The sequence below is a fragment of the Loxodonta africana genome, chromosome 15 (assembly GCF_030014295.1).
Source record: "Loxodonta africana isolate mLoxAfr1 chromosome 15, mLoxAfr1.hap2, whole genome shotgun sequence".
Taxonomy (NCBI): domain Eukaryota; kingdom Metazoa; phylum Chordata; class Mammalia; order Proboscidea; family Elephantidae; genus Loxodonta; species Loxodonta africana.
The window spans coordinates 59,436,741-59,462,113 of NC_087356.1; the positions used below are offsets into that span (position 1 = coordinate 59,436,741).

The following is a 25,373-nucleotide window of genomic DNA, read 5'->3' on the forward strand; positions in this document are numbered from 1 at the left end:
CTTCCAAGAAGAACAGCCACTGAAAACCTATAAAGCACAGTTCTACTCTGACACGCATAGGACCGTCATGAGTTGGAGTCGGCTCGACGGCAACTGGTTTTACTTACCCAGTAACATGGGGAGGTGTAGCCAAAGCCTGAGTCACAGTGATGCTGATTGATAAGCGTCTTCCTTAGGCTATCTTCCTTCCTCCTATTGTTCCCCGTTCTTCTCCCCCCACCCACCCACCCACCCAGTCTAATTAAATCTGTTTCCATTATCGTTTCTCATCTAGACCTCTTTACCTCTGTCTTCAGTCATTTACATTTCTTGAATGCTATCCAATAAACAGCATCTTACAGGGACTTAGGAGAATACTAAGGAAGACTAGGGCAGGGGTTTTATTCTCACAGAACTTATACTTGGAAGCCTGTCTCTTTTCAATTCCACAAGCCCCAACTCTCCCTCTTCCTCACAGGCCATCTCCCTTTCCTCTTGCGCTGGGTCTTTCCTCCGAGGCTTGACTGGGTCACGGAAGGCTTGGGGAAGGTATTAACATTGATGTGGAGGCTGGGATTTGAAGGAGTGCTGTCACTTATGGGTCTGCTGTAATAAAGAACCAATCCCCTCCATCCCCAGCCATCTGTCTCTGCACAGCTAATAACCCTCTCTATCAGATGCCACAGACTGTTTGTCAGGATTCAAAAGTAGATAAACAATGGCTGGGGATGCCATTTATTCATTAAAATCAGACAAATGAAGCCCTGGCTTCCCACCAGCTCAGCATGCCATGAGCTGGACCCCTCCCCTGCCATGGCCCAGGGCCTCTGTAGCCTCGTTCCCATCCCAGGCATTGAGGAGGCAGCTCACCTCTCCCATCTCCATCCCTAGAGTTAAGCCACTGCATCATTCCAGTGCTCTCTTCCTATGCTCTGTAGTTGGCTCTCCTCCCAACCCACAATCTGTAACACCCACACCCCCGTGCCCTCCACAGCCCTGAGACCTCACCAGCTTTGGGTCTGTCGCCAGCACCCATCACAGTGATGGTTTGACAAGAGCTGCACCAGCACGATTAAGCACAGGGAGTGATGACCTTCCCTATTTGCCACCTGTCTGTATAAGAAGATGGCAGCATCAAGAAGCCACTTCCTATCTATAGGAGCCTTATGGCTGAGCCCAGACTGGGGTGGGGGAGCAGTGGGGAGGTAGGAGGGCTGCAGTTTCTGTGTCCTGCCATTCAGTCTCCCTCACTGACTTTTCTTCTCTCTCTCAGCCTCCCCCTTCCTTCCCAGCACCACCTTCACAAGAACGCTAGGCAGTAACTTCTAATTTGTGGAAAACTGACAGCGAGCCTCTGTCCATGGTGCTGAATAGACATGTTCTCTTGTTGGCAATGCTCATAGAGAAGCTGAAATGAGGTTCACAGAGATTGGGGCAGCCAAAAAGCCAGGAACTGGGCTGGATTTGAAACCCCAAGCTCCAGGGGTCTGACCTCAGGAGAAAGATACTGATGCCAGCTCCTGGGGCCTCAAAAAGAATCGTATTAATGGCTGATGAGCAGGATTTGACACCCCCACCCCCACCTTTTTCAAGTGGCTAAAGGAGGGGTCTAAGTGCATTTACCATAAGAAGAAAGTACAGTGGTAATTCTCTTAACCAGGAGATGGGGAAATGGTAAAGAAAGTCAGCATTAGGTAGGGAAACACTCCTAAGATACTGTTTAAGTAAAGAAGGAAGGCTGGAAATCTGGGAGGACTAGAGGAGGCTGGGGAACAAAACCAGGGCTTGACCTCTGAGGGCAGTGAACCTTACTTTGTGCAACAATGAAGCTAAGAAAATAACATGTTTAATAACTTTTCCTTGTTAGAATGGGAAGATGCCAAAACAATACCTAGTCTCTCTGGGGTCCTCTCTCCAAACACATATGCTCCACACAAATAGGTTATTCTTTTCCACTGATTATGGTTGGCTTATCATAAGAATGAGAGATACCTGGTGCCTTTTCCAACCTGCTACCCTCACAGTGAAGTCTAGCTGAGAATCAAGCAAGGAGTTCAGAGATAAGGACAACGGAGGCACCAGCAATGTCCAAGGAGCTCCCCTCCCCTGCCTCCCTCCCTGCATCTTGTTCACACCCCTCCCAAATTCCCCATTGTACACAATCACACACACAACCATGCACACAATCACACACACAGAGTAGCTGCTGCTGCTGCTCTGGGTGAGCAAGGAGAGAAGGGGTTGTAAGCAAGCTAAGCCACCATATGCAATGAGTTACAAATCTCAACTAAGTAAGAGGAGACGGGATGGGACGGTAGGTGAGACAGTGACACAGAAGGAGAGACTCATAAAGTGAGTCAGCTTTTTGTCTCTGGAAGGGTGGAAGCATGAGGTGAAGGAGAGGGAGGGGCCCGGAGGACAAAGTGTTCTCTCCAGCCAGCCTCACCACCGCAGTGCCACGTCATACCCTGTTTTCTCTTTCTAAAGCTTGCATGCCTACACTCCAACACGTCTGCAGATAAGAAAAGGCACCAGCAAGCATGGGGAACTGTTTTATGGTTTATAATTATCTTGTACCAATATTCAAAATAATTATAACTCCCCCACATTAATAATTGAACTGAAATAGCAGCCGCGATGTATATCAAGAAACAGAAAGCTCTGTCGGGGCCGTACAGGACATCTTGGTGTAAATTGAACAATTGGTAAAATAGTAAAGACAATTATTTTTCTCCAAGATGCTGGAATTAGTGAGATATTAGAACAATTAGCTGCTCCTTCCATTAAAGATAAGGTGGTGATCATTATATTTCCAATTTAGAATAAATATAAAAGACCTACTTGTGCTTTATGCAAGAGTATTTGTTCTGCTTAACAGTATCTAGTATGGTGTCTGTCAGCAGGGGAGACGTGGTCCCCTATTTCATTTGTTTCCCTGTGAATTTGATATCATTTTGTCTTCTTTTCCCTCCATCCCCCTCCTTGCTACAAGCCCAAAAAATAACAACTTGAGAAGGAGCAAGAGGGAAATAATGAATGAACAGAATCTTTATAGATCTGGGGTTTAGGATGAGCTGGAGTAATGGCAATTGGTGCCGTTAAACTACACAAAGCAATAAAAAGAAAACACTATTCGAAGATCGTTTAAGGAGGCGTGTGATAGTCAATGAGAGGTTTGCTCTATGTGGGAGCGCTTAATAGCTTCTTGTGTAGAATCTGCAGCATCTGCAGGAATGGATGTGGGGTGCGTGTGTGCATGTGTGGGTGGGGGGGTGGAGGGTGGGTGTGTGTTCTTTCGTGTTTGGACTCAAGACCTTTGAGGCAACAAATGGAGATGTGAACAAAAATCAATGAAGGGAAGCCAAAAAAGGAGGAAATGAAGACATACCAGGGCATAAAAATACCAGATTTATTTGACATAATTGTCTCCATGTGATGAAGTACATGGTGCTTTAAATAGGAGCTGCTAGAAGGAGACCATTTATTTATTCATCTAACATTCATTGAATACCTATGTCTTAGTTTTCTTGTGCTTCTGTTACAGAAATACCACAAGTGGATGGCTCTAAAAAAAGAGAAATTTATTTTCTCACAGTTAACATCGAGTGCTTAATCCTTGTGTCACCAGGGCGCCACAGGTATAGAGGTGTCTTAGTCATCTAGAGCTGCTATAACAGGAATACCACAAGTGGACGGCTTTAACAAAAAGAAATTTATTCTCTCACACTCTAGGATGTTAGAAGTCCAAATTCAGGGTGCCAGCTCCAAAGGGAGGCTTTCTTTCTCTGCCACCCCTGGGGGAAGCTCCTTCCCCGGTCGAGGAGATTCTTAGTGCAGGGACCCCAAGTCCAGAGGACACACTATTCTCCTGGTCCTTGTTTCTTGGTGGTATGAGGTCCCCCTGTCTCTCTGCTCACTTCTCTCTTTTATATCTCAAAAGAGATTGGCTTAAAACACAACCTAATCTTATAGATTGAGTCCTGCCTCATTAACGTAACTGCCACTAATCCCCTCTCACTAACATCATAGAGACAGGATTTATGACACATAGGAAAATCACATCAGATGGCAAAACGGTAGACAAGCCACACAATACTGAGAATCATGGCCAGGCCAAGCTGACAGACATTTCAAGGAGACACAATTCAGTCCATGACAAGGGTTAGGATTCCAACACATATTGTGGGAGAATGCAATTCAATCCTTAACAATCTACCATAAAAGTAATACCAACTTTTCATAATCAGTGCCAGGCATGTTCTAAGCAAATAAGACATAGTCTCTCCCCTCAAGGAGCTCATGGTAAAAACGTGCAGGCAGATCTCAGTGTACATGTCACCTCCACAAAGAGATCCTGCCTGGCTGCCTTACCTAAATCAGATGCCCCCTCCCTCAACCGGAGCCCAGATGGCATAGTGGTTAAGAGCTCAGTTGCTAACCAACCTTCGAAACCCTGTGGGGCAGTTCTACTCTGTCCTTATAGGATGGCTACAAGTCAGAATCGACTTGATGGCAGTGGACGGGCTCCCTCCACCATTATGCTCCATTGTGGCAACCACAGTCATACTTCGTGAGCGGCATTGGTGGTGGTAGAATTCTCGCCTTCCATGCAGGAGACCCAGGTTCGATTCCTAGCCAACACACCTCATGCACAGCCACCATTTGTCTGTCAGTGGAGGTGTGCATGTTAATATGATACTGGACAAATTTCAGTGGAGCTTCCAGTCTAAGACAAACTAGGAAGAAAGGCCTAGTGATTTACTTCCAAATATCAACCAATGAAAACCCTGTGGATCACAATGCATTCCATTGTGCACGGGGCTGCCATGAGTTGGAGGTGACTCAGCAGCTAAAACAGCAGCTAACAACAGCAAAATCATAATTTATAATTATTTATTAGGCCAGTTATTTGTGCCCCGTCTTCTGCAACTAGACAGTTAGCTGCAGGGAGGCAAAGGCCCTGCTCACCTCTTTCCTCTCCTATCCCTGGGCCTCAGCCCAGTGTCTGGCACAGAGGGAGTAGTAGATTAATTTTTATCTAACTAATTTAGTTAGTGCCATAAGTAATAACAGAGGAAAGGGCAAAGTCACCCACAGGCGTGAGCGGGGTCTTGAGAAGGAGCTCAGCAGGTGGAGCCGGCTGATGAAGGACATCCCGGGAAATCAGTCTTCATGTTCTCAGTCACTCCCCAAGTTCGTTCTACCTTGGTGCTGCCTCTCGACCTTTCCTTCACCCCTCGTACTTCCCGGGAGGTCAGGGTCCAGGAAGGTCAGCAGAACAAGGCGTCGAGGACAGATGGCCCTAGCTCTCTTTCCTCACCCTAGCTGCTACTGGGCCGTGTTCTTGGGGCCTCCCTAGGCAGATATTCCCCAACAGATCTTCAAGGGGGACTGCTCTGTTCCCTCACCCCACATCCCCAACACATACACACACACACACCCATTCTCCTCCCTTTTCTAAGCTCTTCTGCTCATTACCCATTTCCCCTGGAGATTCCAGCACCATTCACCTTCTCAATGAACGTGGCTTGCCCAGGACTGATCTTGTCACAGGCAGTTTAGAAAGCTCTCACATGGCTGGGGCTTGGCCTGCCTCAAAAAGCTCAGTGTTCTTCTGTGTTAGAACTCTAAAGGACCCTAGAGATTACAGTGCAACCTGCTAACTCGAGGAGGCCCAGGGACGTTGAACAGTCCACCCACGGTTTCAAGGAAGTTTCTGGAAGAGCCAGGACTACAACCCAGGTCTCCTAACACCCAGTCCATTGCACTTGGAATTGTGAAAGAGATGGCTGAGACCATTGCAGAGAAGAAGCTCCCAACACTTCACCTGGGTTTGGTTTTTCAGAATAGCTGGAAATACAGAAAGTGGAAGGGGCAGGGAGAGCAGGGCACAGAACACAGGGCGACTCACGTTGATGTGGGAGAAAATCAGGGAAGATCTGCAGTCAGGGATCCAGGCCAGGGAAGACAGTTTCCAAGTAGCCAGGAAATTATACCAAGCCTGCTAAATGGCAGGTTCTGGGGTCGAGTCATAAAAATTGTAACAGAGATTTTACTGAGGAGGAAACTAAATTGCTGCAGCAAGGAAGCCTGGCACTCAAGAGGAGATATCAAGGACTTCAGCTGGGAAAGACAGCACTCTCCATTTATAAGAAGTTGGCTGGGAAAAGGGAATAGGTCCTGGGAAGGTGTCATTAACCAAAGATGGGTCCTTTCAAGGTGGGGGGCAAAATTGTGATTGAGCCATGTGTCTGTCCTTTCACTGGCCACAGACGCAAGAGTTCTTGGCTTTACATGATGAGGTCTCAAGAGAACATGGGTTTGGAAAATTTAGTTAGGGAGGGTTTACAAGTGGAAGCACTTGGGGCTGGTCTAGACAGGTTACGATCGTTCTGGTTGACCGGCCTTGGACTCGGGAGGAGGAAATGAAGAAGAGGATATGGAGAGTGGGGAGGCAACAAAGCCTCCATGCTGAGGTGGGCTGTGCACAAGGGCTCTCCTTCCTCACCACCACTGGGGGCACTCTCTTGGGCAGCGCTTTTCTTGGACCTTCAGGATCACGATGATGGGCTACCTGTCTCACTCAGCTCAGTGAAGAGAATGCAGAAATGCCTCCCAGAGCTATTGCCTCCATCTTCCCAGGAAGAAACAATTGCAAGTGACGAGCAAAGCCAACGTCTGTTCTCTGGAGGCCCCTGTGGCTTCCTTGGGAGGGGCCGCAGTACCAGAAAGGGGAAAGCTGTTTCCATGGGGGCTGGCCCCATAGCAGGCTCTTGGATCTCCCACAGCTCCTGGCTGCACCTCCGTCCCAGTCCAGGCTCTGTGCCTGAACATGACCTCACGTGGTGCCAATCCTCACTGTCAGCCGTGTGGGGAGACAGAGCCCTGTGAAGAAGAGTGTGTGAAATCTTTAGCGGCTCTGAAGTTCTCCGTGATGACCTGGGAGCCTGTTGCTTTTCTTTGCCTCTGCTTCCTCAGTGGAAAAAATGGGTCTAAGACTGCCACTCTTTCCTGCCTGTCGCCGAACAGAGATGAGTAAGAAAGAGAGGTACCCCACAGTTAGGATGGGCAGTGAAGGAGCCAGCTGTGTGAACTTGGGCCAGTCACTGCACATCTGGATTTCTAGCTTCTCATGTACGAAGTTGAGTACCATTGAAGAGATCATCTGCAAGACTTTAATATGTGATGAGTGAAGGACCTGTCTTGGCTCCAACACCTACTCATACCCTGTTCTCACCCATCCCATAATTTTAAATGCTGTGGTCACCAAAGGAACCAGAAGTCACCTGACTGACTTTGCTTGGCAACCCAAGAAGGCAAGTCCAAGTCTCTTCATCCTGTCCGCCCTCAGAGGGTGAATTCAGCTGTCCTTGGATGGCAGGGAGGCAGACAGTCTGAGCCTATGGAGCAAGCTGCACCATCTTCACAGCAGAAGGAGCAGGGCCAGGGCGGCCCAGGACCAACCCTGACCGGGGCCCTGACTCAAGGGGGAATGGGTCGGCGGGCGTGAGCAACCCCACCCACTCTGTCTGTTGCAGCTCCACAGGCTGGCTCACTGCAAGGGTCCCAATCATTTTCCTGAGACCGTTCTTCCCCTCCCTGCCAGAGCCCCTGGGATGTGGGCTAATACCGTCATTTTGTTAGCTGGGGCTTTGGGGTGCATTTTTCCTCATTTCATTTTTCTTCCTGATGTGTTTTCTTCCACCAGGGCTGCAAAGCTAGCTATTTGTATAACGTCCCTGTTTATTATTTATGGCAAGACTCAGACTTCCAGGGCACTTTATGATTGTTATTTAATTCACTCTGCATCTTGGAACAAGAGACCTGCCATTTCCATTCTCTCGCCATGACCTGAGGGAGGATTCTGGGGCTTTCTCTCAGGCCTGTGCCTCCAGCCACCATTCCTACTTGGAGGTCTGCTCATTTAAGATGAGCTGGGGGCCTTGGAGCCCCTGCAGACCCTGCAAACTTCCTTTACAAACTTCCCTTTCCCTCACGTGCTGTCCAGTCCTCACCAAGTCCGAGTAACTGTACCTCCTGAGGTGCAAGCACTTGAATCCATTCACTTCTCTCCATCGCCATGGCCAACTCCTAGTCCCTGTCTCCACCCTCTTTCCCCTGGACCCCAGTGGTGCTCTCCTAACTGGCACCCTGCATCCATCAAGCCAAGCCCCCTACCCTCAGTTCATTTTCCACACTTATGCCAGAGTGGTATTTCAAAATGCAAATCTGATGTCATGTTCCTCTTGAAAATATTCCAATGGCTTCCCATTTCTTTTAGGAAAAATACCAAAATCTTTAGCATGCTTTACAAGGCTGTACATGAAGTAGTTTCCACCTCTTTGTTTGGCCTCATCGTTTCCCCCTCATGCTCTATGCTTCAGCCACATTGGCCTTCTTTTAGCTCCTCGAACTGGGCGTGCTCCCATCTGCCACACGGCCTTTGTCTATGCTTCTCTTGGGATGCTTGCTACACTTGCCTCGTCCCCTACCCCCATACCCTTCACATAGTTAACTCCTGTTCAGCCTTTGGGGCTCAGCTCCAGTACCACTTCTTCAGTGAAGCCATCTCTGATCCACCCCTCCCCAGCCTAGACCAAATTCCTGTGTTACATGCTCTCTTAGAACCATATTCCTGCCCTTCAGAACTTCTAGCTCAGTTGGTATATATAAGTTCATATTGTAGTTATTTAACTAAGACCTGTCTCCCCTACCAGTCTGTAAGCTCTGAGTTTAGTCTTCACTATGTTCCAGGAACCCAGCAGTGTTTGCACAGAATAGACAATGAAAAAAAAGCCGTAACCTCTGCCCCTTGACCATGGCTTCCCAGGTACTGGGAGCAGGTGATCTGAGAATTACAGGCTCTTAGAAGAATCCTTAGAAACCATCTAGAGAGAAGGAAACTGAGACTCAGCAAAATGGTGTGACTTGCCCAGAGTAACCCAACCAGCAAGCGATGGGTCAAGACCTGAAGGCAGGCTTCTGATGCAATATCTGCTTCTCTCTCCTCTTCATGTGGCTAAGTCCTGGAAGTCTGGGAGTGGCAGGGCTGAGTGAGTCAATCAGGCCATGCCTGCCTGACACAAGTGGATTTGTAGCTATGTTTTGAAAGAAATAAGAAGCAAGGACCCTTGGAGAAAAGGAAGGGAAGAAGGTCCTTCAGATGTAGATGTGGACAAACCCACAGAGTAAAGCCATCCCCTCATGTGAGCCCAGCACTGGGCTGGTCACAGGGGCTCAGGGAGGCTTGGCATGGCACCCGTCCGTGGGAACGTGACACTCCACTCGGGGAGACTGGATACACTTCATAGAAAGTTGTTTGTGTCGTGGCTTTGGTTCTGGCTTTTTCTTTTTTGCTTTGTGGGTAGTATGCTTAATGGTTAAAGGAGCTCTGGGGACACAATGGCTAAGCACTTGGCTGCTAAGCGAAAGGTTGGCAGTTCAAGTCTATGAGCTCCTTAGCAGGAGAGAAGACCTAGCAATCTGCTCCCATAAAGATTACAGCTTTAAAAAACCCCATGGGACAATTCTCCTCAGTCACATTGGGTCACTATGAGTCAGAATCAAACTGATGACACCTAATAACAACACGACATGCTTGATGGTTGAGCATTGTGACTTAGGGGTTAGAGAAATCTACGTTCAAATAGAAGGCAGAGTCAGGGCAGGCTTAGAACCACATCATCAAAGATCCTTGAGGCCAAGAGGATCCAAAGGTTATCTAGTCTACACTGTCTTTTTTTTTTTTTTTTTTTACTGTGCTTTACGTGAAAGTTTGCAGTGCAAATTAGTTTCTCATTCAAAAATTTATACGCAGATTGTTTTGTGACATTGCTTGCAATCCCTGCAATGTGTCAGCACTCCCCTTTTCCACCCGGCTTCCCTTTTTTTTTCCCCTTGTTCATTCGTCCAGTTTTTCTGTCCCTTCTTGCCTTCTTGTCTTTGCTCTTGGGCACCGCATGCACCCTTTTATGATGAGTCAATGTCCCTGCCAAGTACACTTATTTATTTATTCTTCTGTATAAATATTATGTATAAATAACTTCTTTATATATCGTTGCTGTTGTTGTTAGTTGCCATCGGGTCAACTCCAACTCATGGTGACCCCATGTGTGCAGAGTAGAACTGCTCCATAGGGTTTTGAAGGCTGTGACCTTTCAGAAGCAGTTTGCCAGGCCTGTCTCCTGAAGCACCAGTAGGTGGGTTCGAACCATCAACCTTTCAACTAGTAGTTGAAGACCACTTAACCATTTGCACCACTCAGGGACTCCATATATATTTTATATGTATATATATGCATTTTTTTTTCTTTTTTTATGTATAGAGGAGCCCTGGTGCCAGAGTGGTTAAGAGTTTGATTGCTAACCAAAAGGTCAGCAATTTGAACCCACCAGCTGCTCACTGGAAACCCTATGGGGCAGTTCTATTCTATCCTGTAGGATCACTATGAGTCGGAATGGACTCGATGACAACATGTTTGGGATTTTTTGTTTTTTTATCTATGTACATTATAATACTGTAACACTTTGTAGTCATGTATTCACCAAACATGCCTCAAGTGCCTACTCTGGGCCTGGCACAACCCTTGGCATTAAAGGCACAGACCTTGCCCCCCCAGGCTATCACACCCCTGGGCCAGGGGAGGGGGTGGTGGTAACAGGTGAGCAGTTAGTTACATATGGTGCCACAAGTGCTGTAACTAGGTATCTCTAAGGAGCTGTGGGTTCAGAGAAAGGGTATCTCATCAACCTGTAAGCAAAATGAGGAGGGTCCAGGACAGCTTCTGGGAGGTAGTGACATCTAAGTGAGCCATCCAAGTTCTGGCCATTGCAAACCATGCTTAAAGGCCCCCAGGGGCAGGAAGCTCACTTCCTTCCGAGGCCAGGGGCAGTAGTCAGCTAGGCTTTCACAAGGGTTTCAAGCAGGAGCACCCCTTCAGTGCCACGAGTCTACAGCTTTATCACTCTAACTGCACTAGGGCAATGGGACTGAGTAACATGGGTAGCATCCTCCACGAGACTATGTCGTAAGAGGCCCCCTGTCTTCTGGCTGCCTTCCCTTCCCCCCACCCCAGAAAGCCTCAAAAAGTCATCATCACTGAGTGCTGAGACCCTCCCTCTGCCCCTCCCCAGGGTGAGTGGCACAGAAGAGTCTGAATAAATGAAGGTGCTTAATGGTCTGCAATGCCATAAAGTTTTTAGAGCTGTGCGCTGGAGTGAGCAGTTTCAGGCTGAAATGAACTATCCAGGGCTTTTATCAAAGGAGACTCAATAAAAAGCTGAAGGAGCTTGCCCACCTCCACGGAGCGACCATGTCACATCAACAGGCCCCGCACTCTGGAAGTCGTCATCGGTGGACATCATCCCCCTACTCTATCTGCTTTCTTCCCTGTACCTTCCCTTCAAAAATGTGCTCGTTTCTATGGAAACTGTGTTGTTACTGGTATGGGAGGAGTTTAATGACATTCAGAAGTACCAAATCAAGTCCATTTATGTAATGGTTTAAAATACACATAATGGCCTGTGGAATATAGGACACGGTGACAGTTTCAGTAACTGCGTACAGAGTGTAGGATAAATAGAGCAATGTAACGTTGGCCACCTCCGAGTCAAATGTGCTATGAATAACCACTATTCTTAGTACTAAAAAGAAACACTTTGCAACCATTATTCATGAAAGGATCTCAGAATGCTCCGCCAGGCTGCCCTCCTCATTGAGGAAGGACGCTGGACGATAGAGCTTCTGTACCCGCCAAGGTTTGCCCAGGGAGTCCACTGGGGAGGTACAGAGGTGGAAATGTGGCCGAGGATGCTACTAGATGGATGAGGGGAGCCAGCATCCTGTCCTGTGGCTCCTCGGGCCCCGCCCCTGGCCAGCCTGCAGCAGTCATTTGCGTTGATTGATATTCGCTCCTTGTGTCTGCTCTTGTGTCTTTTTTCTGTTTGATGCAGAGAACATTTATGGGTCACCTACTGTATGCGTGGTGCTGTGGAGGACTTGGAGGTGAATAACACACAGAGGACGCCTTTATCTTAGCTTAGATTCCCCCAGAAGCAGACTCAAGCGTGATAGCTAATCCGGGAGGTGCAGGGAGTCCCAGAAGGAGGTTAGGGAATGGCACAGGAAAGGGGAGGCATCCAACAGAAGGTGGGCCAGCAAGCTACCATTCTGCGTGAGTGGAGCTTACTCCCAATGGGAGACTGAGAAGAGCTACAGGTAATGCCTCAAGGTTAGGCCACCCAAGGACTGGGTGTTTGGTTGAGGGCTGCTTGGAGATGGGTTGTTGTTGTTAGCTGCCATTGAGTTGGCCCAGCTTATGGCAACCCCAGGCACAATGGAAAAAAATTCTACCCAGTCCTGTGCCATCCCCATGATCTCTGGCAAATCAGGCTGTCGTGATCTGTAGGGTTTTCACTGGCTGATTTTCAGAAGTAGATCACCAGGCCTTTCTTCCTAGTCCATCTGAGTCTGGAAGCTCCTCTGAAACCTGTTCAGCATCATAGCAACATGCAAGCCTCCACTGACAGACAGGGGGTGGCCACACGTAAGGTGCATCGGCCTGGAATCAAACCCGGGTCTCCCACTTTGAAGGCAAGAATTCTATCACTGAACCACCCATGCCCCACTTGGAGGGCGAGTGGTGTGTGAATTCCCTGGCACTTCCAGCCTGCTTTGTGTAAGGACAGGGTGGCCTTCTGTCTTCGTCATCTGGTGCTGCTATAACAGAAATACCACAAGTAAACGGTTTTAACAGAGAAATTTATTCTCTCGGAGTCTAGTAGGCTACAAGTCCAAATTCAGGGTGCCAGCTCTAGGGGAAGGTTTTTCCTCTCTGTTGGCTCTGAGGGAAGGTCCTTGTGATCAATATTCTCCAGTCTAAGAGCTTCTCAGCACAGGGACCTCGAGTCCAAAGGACATGCTATTCTCCTAGTTCTGGTTTCATGTTGGTATGAGGTCCCCATGTCTCTCTGCTTGCTTCTCTTCCTTTATATCTCAAAAGTGACTGGCTCAAGACACAACCCAATCTTGTAGATTTAGTCCTGTCTCATTAACATAACTGCCCTAATCCCGTCTCATCAGCATCATGGAGATAAGATTTATAAGGTTTACAACACATGGGAAAATCACATTGGATGACAAAATGGTGGACAATTACACAGTACTGGGAGTCATGGCCTAGGGCAAGTTGACAGATATTTTGGGGGGACACAGTTCAATCAATGGCACCTTCTCAGCCTAAGAGAAAGACCACAGGAGAAGGGCTCTGGACCACGGCAATTAGGGTCACTTTGGCCTGGAGACACTGATGTGGTGAGGCCTGAAGGATACGGATGAGGCACTGCAGAACTAGTTACAGCCCTCAAAAAATGTTGAGTCAAGGGAGTAGAGAGGCATATTGTACAACACAAAAGGCAGGGAGATGGGAGAGCCAGAGGTGCTGGTGATATGCTCTAAGAGCACAAAAGTGTGGAAAGCCATTTGATTTGTTCTCACTGGAGGACATCAAGAAGGCTGGAGAAGGGAAGGAGCTAGCCTAGGGGGAGGAGCTAGCGTACACAGGCTTCTGTGCTACCTGTGAGGCGTGAGCTAGGGAGGCACTTTCACACAACTTATCTCATGTAATCCTCACCACATCACAAAGTAGGTGGCTTTATTCTTATTCTGAAGATGGAGAAACTGGAACTCAGATTAAGTGTTGTTATGTTGTTAGGTGCCATCAAGTCCATTCTGACTCAGTGACCCCATGTAACACAGAGTGAAACACTGCCCGGTCCCAAAGTCATACAGCTATTAAGTGGTAAAGCTCACATTCTTATTTCCACCCTACATAGGGGAGCTTCATGTGTGGGCAGTGGGGGTGATATGACTTCCCCCATCCCCACAAATGGCAGACAGGACTGAGCACCTATTATGTGTAAGTAGATGTCTCCCCAAGCCAAGGACTGTCTTCTCCATATCTGTGCAGAGCTGGTGGGCCTTACTCAGCCGGTCGGATGGCACCTCTGGTCCTGCCTCGGGTATAAGCTGGAGAATGCTGGACTGTGTCTAAAATGGTCTGGAATCCACTGCTCTGGAGATACAGGAAGGAGAAGCAGCAGCTTGGGAAGGGGGAGCTTCAACTCAAACATAATAGAGCTCTGACAGCCCCAGAGCTTACTTTCTACCCTGTCTGTGCCTTGCAGTCCCCACCCCCAGCCCTGCTCTAAACCCCACTCACTGGGAAATACCAGAAAATGCCACCCCCGGAGGAGGGAGGGCACATAAACTTCTCCCTGGAGCAGCATTCTGTAGCCTGGTAGTAGATTTTCCATGAAATGCAAGCACCACAGTTAAATAAGTGGGGAGGAACTAGGTTAACCATAATTACACACAAGTGTCGCTTTTAAAGCACTTCTCAGAGACACTCACGCACCAAAGGCCATGGTGAGCCATCAAAAGAGGAATGGAGTTCACCTAGCTTCCCAAACTTGCCTGATCACAGAACATTTTTCCTTGAGGATTCCTTCTCAGGATTAATGTTGCAGGGAACCCACTTTGGGAAATAATGACTCAGATCTGCCACTAAGCATGTGTATGAACTTTGTCAAATAAGAATAAAATATGCTTGCCTGCAAGAACCAGCGAGGTCACATGGATGGAACCAAACCAAACCCAGTGCCATCGAGTAGATTCTGACTCATAGCGACCCTATAGGACAGAGTAGAACTGCCCCCGTAGAGTTTCCAAGGAGCGCCTGGTGGATTTGAACTGCCAACCCCTTGGTTAGCAGCCGTAGCACTTAACCACTACACCACCAGGGTTTCCCATGGATGGAAACACTTTATAAACTGCAACCTAGTGCAAAAACCCAAACCTATTGCCATCGAGTAGATTCTGACTCATAGCTACCCTATAGGACAGAATAGAACTGCCTCATAGGGTTTCCAAGGAGTGGCTGGTAGATTCGAACTGGCAACTTTTTGCTTAGCACCCATAGCTCATCATAGCTCTTAACCAATGTGCCAACAGAGCTCTGTAAACTATAAAGTACTGTACAAAGAAGGTGATATTATTTATTTAGAGTCCCTAGGTGGTGCAAATGGTTAACATGCTATTAACAGAAAGGCTGGAGGGTCGAGTTCACCCAAACGTGCTTCGGAAGAAAGGCCTGGTGATCTACTTCTGAAAAGTCAGCCATTGACACTCTGACACACGGGGTCGCCATGAGTCAGAATCAACTTGACGGCAGCTGATAATGGTAACTATTTATTTGTATGAAGCAATCATATTTCTTCCCAGAGAACACTGCCTTAGGAATCAAAACAAAAGAATTTAAAAATGAAAAGTTCTGTTCCTGACTAGGTATGTGACCTGGACCTTTAATCTCTCTCGACCAATGCATTCTCATCTGCAGAATGTGTATACTCATGCTGGTAGCCCTCTTTCCTCCATGCATCTGTTGTAAGGATAAAATATGCATAATGGCTGTGCAGGTGCTTGGAGAAAGTATAAAAAAAAAATTTAATACTTTCTCCAAGCACCTGCACAAAATACTCTAAAATGCAAGACGTTATTATTATTAGTGTTTCAGGTTAATACCACCACCCCCCCACCCAGTCCCATTAGTGCTAAGATCAAAACAGGAGGTGGGGGGTGGGGATAAGCTAGTGGGAGAAATAACAGCGACTAATAATCTCCATCCATATTTATGACGTTAGGAGCCTCGTATGAGCATGTCGCTAAGGGGAGAAAATGAATATTTCATGAGTGAGCACTAAATGCAAGATTAAGATGAAACGGACAGAAAGATCCCTGCTTCCCTCTACCTCTGTGTCTAGCTGGGGAGGTCAGCACAGGCTGTGACTGGTCTCCAGTGAGTGGGCAGCTGGCCAGGAGGGAAGAGCTCAGATGGGGAGAGAATTCACGTCCGTAATGAGTTACTGTATGTCACCATTAGTACTCTGATGAGGATTTACTGGGCAAATACCATTTAACTGCATAACAACTACAGGACCATGGAGGACTAGTGGAGGGAACTTGCCCTGGGAAGCAGGAGAGCAAACGCCCACCGCCTTGACCAGCTGGTTGGCCTTGGGCAGATCACCCTAACCTCTGGGGGCCTCCACGTGTACACTGTAAAATGGGGGTGATGAGCTCAACCTTGCTGGGCTGTGAGGTCTAAATCCAAGCTCAGCTGCTCGTAAGAGGGCTCTGACACACACGAATGGGAAGCATCATGATTCATTTATCCACTCAACAGACATTTATTAAACGTCTACTATGTGCCAGTCACTGCCACATCCCGTTATTTCTCATTTGCTATGTGCCAAACATGATGCTTATCACTTCATACACACCACTACGTTTACTCCTCACCACAACCCTGTGAGGTATCTATTATTACCACCATTTTACAGATAAAGAAATGAAACTCAGGAAGGGTGAGTAACTAGCCCAGAGCCCTTCAGCTAGCAAATGGCCAGGCCCAGGGTTGTATGATGCCAAAACCCTTAATTCTACACTCAGTCGCCTATCTTTCCCATGGTGCTTCTGAGAGCTGTCCCCTGTCCTTTGCTTTCTACCACCAGCACCTCTCCCTGACCCAGGGAGGAAGCCCTGCCATGCCCGCTGTCTGTGGACCCTCTGGGCGCTCTCTTTTGTGTTCCCCATTCTTCTTTCCCAACCCCCTCTCTGATGTCTGTCCTCCATAATGCAGCCCCCCTCGGCTCTAATTTCCATCTCCACTCATCAGGACCTTGGCCTCCTGATGTCCTGAGCAACTTGCATCTCTTATCTGGGCCAGCATCATATGGCGTGAAGTTTGAACACCCCCCACCCCTGGAAAGCCCTTAGGACATCCAGCCGGAACAAATGGGGCAGTGCTTCGGTGAAGCACAGCCAAGTCTGCCTGCCTCCTCACGGAGGGGGATGTTTCTGGAGGGCAAAGCCAGCTCCCCTCGGCGCCAAGGCGGAGCCCCTCGCTCTCGACCACACAGCACGAGGACACAGCCGTCACTGCAGACCTCCTTCCTCTAGGGCAGTTTCCTGTTATCTTGGCTCATTCTTTCTCCAGAGATGAAGAGATTGTTTTAAACCTGCCGCCCCACCAGCCCTGCTCCTGGCTTCCAATGCCATTAAGTTTCATTATAACAAATAAACACCACAGTGACATTTATAAGTTACCACTGAGCACAGAAGCACAAATATGAAGCAGATAAACTGCATTTGATCCAAATAATTACTGCAGGCAATATCGGGCTTAGTCTGAGCTGGCAGCCGGGTACCGAGTAATTTATTAGATTGCATAAGGCAATGTTGCACACTGAGTTTTTCATTATTGTGTCTTTTCCCCTCTCCGTGGCCTAAATAGGTTACAGGAGTTTAGACGGTACCTGGCCAGACAAAGACAGACTTTGCTCAAGCAGATTAAGGCTGGGAGTGCCAGCCAAGTGTCCGGGAATGGCCACCTTCCAGCCAGCACCATGCTTGCGAGAGAAGACTTAGGCAATTATCTTGGTGCTGCCAGCCGGGAGAGTCCCTCCACTCCCCATCCACTGGCTCAGATACAAAACAAGACCCCGTGGGGAGAGTGGATGGAGGGTCGAATGGAGCCCCCAGGTCATGAAGCCTGGGTTCCTGCTGGACCTAGCAAAGAGCCTTTCTACCCAAAGGACCCAGATACCCCCAGGTAGCCCCAGGTAGCCCTAGGGCCAGTCGCAGACCTCTCCTCCTGCAATAAATAAGAAGGAAGCAGCCTACAGCCAACTCTGCAAAGCAAAGCCATGAGAGCTGGCTCCAAGCAGCACTCCCTGCCAAGCCCAAACTCATAAAGTTTGATTCAGGGGGTTACAATGCCTCCTATTCACAGTCCCTCCTGCCCTATTCTCCCAGCCTTAGTAAATTACCCAATAAGCAGCAAGGACCTGTAGTTATTGTGCAGTTAAATGGTATTTGCCCAGTAAATCCTGAGCAGAGTACTAACGGTGATATACAGTAACTAATTACGGACATGAATTCTCTCCCCAAGACTCCGAGTGTTGGGAGGAGGCCCGAAAGCGGCTCTGTTCTCTCAAGTGAAGCCGTGAGAGACTCTCCTATTAGAGGGACTGTTGGTGTCTCCAGTGGCACTCGGGTCTGGAAGATACAGACGTCCTGGTTGGCGGGCAGAAAGATCTCACACGAAGGCTCCCGTTTGCTGCCCCATGGTTCCAGCAGAAGGGCCGAGCCAGGCCCCAGCTGTCCTCCTTGGTTCACCTCAACAAATAACTGCCTCAGCACCACAGTGGCTCCAGCGGCCCAGGAACGGAAGGCACTACTCACCAAGCCCAGGCCTGAGCCAAGACAGCGGCTACAGGGGGTCAGCCTTTGCAAAGGCTTCCAAGTTGGGGTGCAGGAGGTAGGATTTTAATTGGTCCTGCCGCTGCCTGACTAGGAGCCCCTGAGTGGTACGAACAGTTAGCACTCAACTACTAGCTGAAAGGTTGGCATTTCTAACCCACCTGGAGGCACCTCAGAAGACAGGTTTGGCAATCTGCTCCTGAAAGGTCACGGCCTTGAAAATTTCATGAAGCAGTTCTACTCTGCACACATGGGGTTGCCAGGAGCCAGAATCCACTTGATGGATAGAAACTAACCACAACTGCCTGGGTGTGGATGACCTTTGCCCTGAATTCTTGTCCACAGAGCTGGTCTCAGCCCCCAGAGCACCACAGGAGCATCAGAAGCTGGTTAGGCTTCCCTGCTGATCTGAGGTGGGGTGGGGGCTCTGCTGGGTGAGCAAGAAGCACAAAGTCCCAGCAGCTTCCTGTATCTGTGTTTTCTTTCTTTTCCTTTTTATACAATGTACATGGACAATTCAGTGGCATCAATCACATTCAAGCTATACCCCCAATCTCGCTGTCCTTTTCCAAGTCATTCCACCACCATTAACATAAACTCATTACCACCTAAGCAAAGCCTCCCTCTTTCCCCCTCCCCGCCACCCGTGGTGACCACCAATAATCTTTGCTTTCTATATATTTGCTTATGGCATGTAAGTGAGATCGTACACTATTTGTCCTTTTGGAACTGACTTATTTTGCTCAGCGTGATGTTTTCAAGGTTTATCCACGTCGTGGCCTGCATCAGGACTTCGTTTACCTGAGCAGTGTTTCATTTGTGCGTATGTACCACGTTCATGGAGCCCTGCTGGCACCGTGGTTAAGAGCTACGGCCACTAACCAAAAGGTCGGCAACTTCAATCCACCAGACGCTCCTTGGGAACTCTAGGGGGCAGTCCTACTCTGTCCTATAGGGTCACTGTGAGTCAGAATCTATGCAATGGCAACGAATTTGGTTTTGGGTTTACCACATTCATATCCGTTTTTGAAAGACAGCTGGGAGCAGCTTGGAGACACAGTAGTCTATCTCTGCTCTCTGAAGAGGAAAACTCACAAATCAAACACCCTCTGTACTTACCTGCTACTGTCATAGAAACAAGGGCCCAGAATTGGAGTCGGAGGGACCTGGGTTCAAATCCTAACTCCACCACAAGCTCTGACTTGGACAGGTTACTTAACCTCTCTGAGCCTCAGTCTCCTAATCCACAAAATGGGAAAGATTCTCATCTCAGAGTGTTGTTGATGTGAAAGTAGCCAGCCTGGAGGTGGTTCCACTCCCACTTCCGAGGAGCCCTGTCCCTGCTGGTTCTGACCTCCGTGTCACCAATGGTCTTCTGACACCCCTGGGTTCAATGGCACAGTCTGAGCCGCCTGCAAAATCAGAGCCCCTCATCCCAGCCAGGCCCAGCCAACAGCAGGCATGCTCGCTCCCTCACCCTCCTTCCAAGGCGCTCCTGCCAAAAACCTCTCATGTACAAACTTTCCCACCTGAAACCATCCAAACACAGGCTGGGCCAATAATTGCAAGCTCCTTTAGTTTTCTCTGCTGCTGAGATTTTGGAGTCGATGCAAATACCCTGAGCCCTTGCCAGGGCCACTGCTTGGTGGAGACAGAGGAGACAGAGTGGGGTGGGAAGGGGGCTGGGTCAGGGGCGTGCACTTGGGGAGGGATGTTAGGCCATCATTGCTTTGAGCCTAGGCCTTTATGTCTACAAATCGGGGCTGATGATGGAACCTTCTCCACCAGATGTGAGGATGGGTTAAACAAGATAGCCCATGTGAGTTGCTTTGCAAAGCAGAACATGGGCATAAGAGTTAGCTGTTGTTAATATCCCAAGCCAACACTGGAAGACAAGACCCAGAATCCCAGGGCAGTGAGAAGAATCTCCTTTTTAATTGGGACACATATAGTCAGCTCTCAGTTACCTATTGGCAAATTGTGCCCATCCCTGACAAATGTTATCACCAAGATTGCTTAACGAAGTCCTCTGTTAGCATTTCACAGCTTCTTGTTTTGCTCTTATTTGCATGAGCCCCAAAGGGAATGAAAGTCCTTTAAAGGCAAAATCAGCTAACATCCCCATCCCCTCCCAGGGAAGGTGTGAACTGGGAAGACAGCGAGTGGGGAGGTGGGCTGTGGTCCAGTCTAGCTTCGGGCCAGCACCAAAGCCGATGTTCTCCACCGACCTGAGCAGGAGGCAGGGAGGAAGCACTGTCGCTGGATTTTCTTTTTTTTTTAAGTATTAAAAATTCCCAGAACATTCAACACATCCATATTCAAACATGAATGCCGCCACCCATTCCAAAGTCAAAAATAAATGTTACTCAGGATTATTCATTATTTTGACTTGTCCGTCATTTTGGATTATTCACACCCTTGCTCCTCTCCATTAACAATTAATAATTAACAGCTGATTATATTTGGGCTCCAAGAGGGGAGAATTCGGGACATTGCACCAAGATGATCTGTGCCCAACTGGAAAGACTCTTCCAGAAACAGCAGGTGTGTGCCATGGCTCTCCTGCAGGGGTTATGAGATTTCTCTCATTCATCTAAGATAGCCAAGGGGCTCCTTGTTGTTACTCTTATTAGCTGCCCTGGACTCTCATCCCCACTCATGGCAACCCCGTGCACAGCATAATGAAACGCTGCCCAGTTCTGAGCCATCCCCATCGTCGCTGGCTGATTTTCAGAAGTAGATCACTAGGCCTTTCTTCCCAGTCTGTCTCTGTCTGGAAGCTCTGTTGAAACCTTTTCAGCCTCATAGCAACACCCAGGCCTCCACTGACAGACAGGTGGTAACTGCTTATGCGGTGCCCTGGCTGGGAACCAAACCTGGGTCTCCCACATGGAAGGCAAGAGTTCTACCACTGAGCCACCACTGTCCCCATAAGCACTTCGTGCCTCAAGGCCAACCTCCCTTAGCCACCCCGTGCACCCCAGGTCCCAGGCCTGCCTTCGTGCGTATCAGTGGGACTAGCAGCTTTGGAATACCTGGAGACCACCCAAACTGCAGGGCCTTCTGGATCCTTGAGCATTTCATAGAAGGACCTTGTAACCCACTGTAACCCAGCCCAAACCCAGTGCCATCTGTAGAAAAGTAGAGGGGCTGAATTCGTTTCCTGTAACTGCTGTAACAAAGCACCACAAACCAGGTGGCTTCAAACAGCAGGAATTCATTCTCTCACAGTTCTGGAGGACGGAAGCATGAAATCAGCAACACTTGGCAGAAATGAAGGGGTGTATCCCTTCTGCAGGGCAGAATCTGTCCTTGCCTTGTCCAGCTTCTAGTGGCTGCTGGCTTTCCTGGGCTTGTGGGCACAGCATTCTAGCCTCTGCCTCTGTTTCACAGGAACCTCTCCTGGCTGTCTCTGTCAAATCCCCCTCTTCTCCCTCTTATAAGGTCACATGTGATTATCCACCTGGATAATCCAGGATGATCTCCCCATCTCAAGGTCCTTAACTTAATCCCATCTGCAAAGCCCCTGTTTCCATATAAGGTAACAGTCACAGGTTCCAGGCATTAGGACATGGATATATTTTGGGGGTGTAGGGACTGTGGGGCTGTGGGGCGAGGGTTGAGTGGCTTTTTCCAAGTACTACAGAGGCCTAAGGGACAGACCTCTGTACCTCCAACCCACTGCAATTCTGCTCCTGCCCATTTATGCATTGGGGTCCCACATAAGATTTCACTGACAAAAGGATTACATGCACTAGGAGGAAGTATGAGACCACCAACCTCATCCAATGTATTCTTGCAGCAGGATTACCTGGAAAGTGGTTAAAATGCAGATTCATCGGCCCAGTTCAGACTCCCTGTCTCGGAAGCTCTGGGTTGGAGGCTAAGAAACTATTTTTAGCAGATTCCCAGGTGACTGTCATGCACATGGGAGTTTTAGAACCATTTCCAATTGGCAGGGCCCCCTCCAACATAAAATGATTATTTTATGATGTTTATTTTTAAAAAATGATGTCTAGAACATGGATCTTTCCCAAACAGACCAAGCATCTTGGGAAAATTTCTTACTTCCTTGTGCCTTGTTTTTATTATTTTCAGCATTAGGACTTCACCAAAACAGAACTTGGGATAAATTGGGACATAGAATTTAGGACTGGGAGGCCTAACAGAATGACTAGTCTAAACCCCGCATTATAGCCGAGAAATCTGAGGCTTAGAGAAGGGAAGAGTCAGGCCCCAGGGCACACAGCTAAGAGCTGGAGAACCAAAAAAAACCAAACTCGTTGCTGTTGAGTCGATTCTGACTCATAGCGACCCTATTGGACAGAGTAGAACTGCCCTATAGAGTTTCCAAGCAGCGCTTGGTAGATTTGAACTGCCAACCTTTTGGTTAGCAGCCGTAGCACTTAAGCACTATACCACCAGGGTTTCCTAAGAGGCAGCATCAGATTGGCAGCTTCTGGGCCTGGGTGCTCAGAGCAAGGACATAGCTTTGTGTGCCCTCTTCTTTTGCCCCATACGGGAGCCCTTAGAAAAGACGCTGGGCAGGTTGGGATCTCCCAGTCCACCGCCCGCCTCCAGCCCATGCCAGTGGTATCCACTCGACACACAATAACTCAGGACTCTAGGAGCTACTTCTACGCAGAGCCAGAGCCGGTGTCTACAGCCACCCCTTGGGCTAACAGCACAGTTCTCCCACTCTTCTTTAGCGCCTATTTCTTTCTTTCTTCCATGCTGCTCCCTCCCCTCCCCTGGACAACATGCAGTGAGTATGTTACAAATTCATTTATGTCCCCCAAAATGTGTGTTGGAATCCTGACCCTTAGACCCGTGGACATAATCCTATTTGGGAATAAGGTTTCTGTGTTATGTCGATGAGGCCATATCAGTGTACGGTGTGTCCTAAACCTAATCCCTTCTGAGTGATATAAATAGCAGCCTAAACCAAAAAAAAAAAAACCATTGCCACTGAGTTGATTCTGACTCATAGTGACCCTATGGAAACCCTGGTGGCGTAGCGGTTAAGTGCTACAGCTGCTAACCAAAGGGTTGACAGTTTGAATCTGCCAAGCGCTCCTTGGAAACTCTATGGGGCAGTTCTACTCTGTTCTCTAGGGTCGCTATGAGTCGGAATTGACTCGATGGCACTGGGTTTTGGGTAGTGGCCCTATAGGACATAGGGTTTCCATGGAGCTCCTGGTAGATTCCAACTGCCAATATTTTGGTTAGCAGCTATAGCTCTTAACCACTGAGCAACCAGGGTTTCCAGCCTAGACACAGAGAGAGAAAGACCTGGCAATCTGCCCCCATAAAGATTACAGCCTGGAAAACCCTATGGGGCAGTTCCACTCAGTCACATGGGGTCACTATGAGTCAAAATCGACTTGATGGCACTTAACAACAACAAGAGGTGCAGAAAGGAGTGAGAACAAACTGGAGAAGACAGAAGCAAATGTGAGGATCGCCAAGGAACTGAAGAACATGGAGCTACAGAAGCTGGAAGAGACAAGGACCTTCCCCCAGAGCCAAGAGAGGGAGCCTTCCCTAGAGTCGGCGCCCTGAATTGGACTTCTAGCCTCCTGAACAGTAAGAAAATAAATGTCTGTTCCTTAAAGCCACACACACTTGTGGTATTTCCGTTGCAGCAGCACTAGGTAACTAAGACAGAATTCACGTTCCAAACCTCAAGACACAGGAGCCTGAGACACAGAGAAAGAAAGGGACTTAGCCTGGGCCCCACAGCCAGCCAGCAGCAGGCTTGAGACGACACCCACAGTCCTTGCCTTCATGGGCTCCTGACCATCTCCTGTCCATACCCTCCCTGCCATCCTAGCCTAAACCCCACTGCTCTGCTCTGCTGTCCCCATCTCACTTAGATTCGGGGTAACTTCAGCAGGGATGGATGGCTCCTTCTCAGGCACTGATGAGCCACCATGGTTATCAGCTTCTCCTCGGCATCCCGGCCTTGGCTGAATCGATGGCGGAATCTCTCTCCCAGCCACTAATAAGCACGATACAGGCTCTGGCTGGGGCTGCAAGGATGGCAATCAGTAGCCAAATGATTTATAGTGACTTTGGAGTCATCCTGCCTTGGCCAGCCCCATTGCTTTTCATTGAAGACCATGCTTTCCAGGACAACCTTGAGGGCTGTGCCCTAGGGAGAGCAGTGCGAGACTGGGAGAACCACAGGCCCAGGCTAGCCCAGCTCAGGCAAGGAGGAGGCTGGAAGAATGTGTGTGCCCTCAGGATGGCTGCCCCTCATCCTGCCCCGGGGAGGGCAGTCAAGCTGCATTGTATAAGCCCAAACAAAAATTCAGAGCATGGACTGGGATGATGAGTATGAAATTCATGATACCGGCAAGATTCTTCTCACTTGTACATCAGAATTAAATTACCAGCAGCTACCAATGGGAATGCTGGGGTTGGAAGTCTCCAAGTGTCCCCCCAGCAGAAGTCTCAAAGACTATGGAGGGAAAGCTCAGCCTTACACTCAGGTTTCTTCTGGCTTCTCTCTTTGTATTTCTAACTGCAGTCCAAAGGAAGGAGATGGGACTGGATGACCCCTTGTCATTCCTGACAGGGCTCTAAGTCTACACACCTTAACAGGGTTAGATGTCTCACCCAAAGCAGCTGTTCCTGACATTCCCAACCTAAAGTCACTTTGTCCCTCTTAGGTAGTCTCTTCTATGTTGTTAATTTCTAATCTAGTTGGCTCCGACTCTTGGCAACCTTATGTACAACAGAGCAAAACATTGTGTTATCTTCACAATCATTGGTATGCTTGAGCCCATTGCTGTGGCTACTGTGTCAGTCCATCTCATTGAGGCTTTACCTCGTTTTTGCTGACCCTCTACTTTACCAAGCACGATGTCCTTTTATAGCGATTGGCTTTCCTGATGACGTGTCCAAAGTAAGCAAGCTAAAATCTCAGCATCCTTGCTTCCAAGGAGCACTCTGGCTGTACTTCTTCCAAGACAGATCTATTCATTCTTTAAGCAGTCCAAGATATATTTAATATTCCTCACCAATATCACAATTCAAACACATCAATTCTTAAACACATCAATTCTTCTGTT

General features: G+C 48.4%; 1 protein-coding gene across 1 annotated transcript in view; it reads left to right on the forward strand.

Annotated features, from left to right (window-relative positions):
* KIRREL3 (kirre like nephrin family adhesion molecule 3) overlaps positions 1–25,373 on the forward strand; it is a 174,341-nt gene that overhangs the window by 21,387 nt on the left and 127,581 nt on the right. The gene's annotated exons all lie outside the window — the stretch shown is intronic.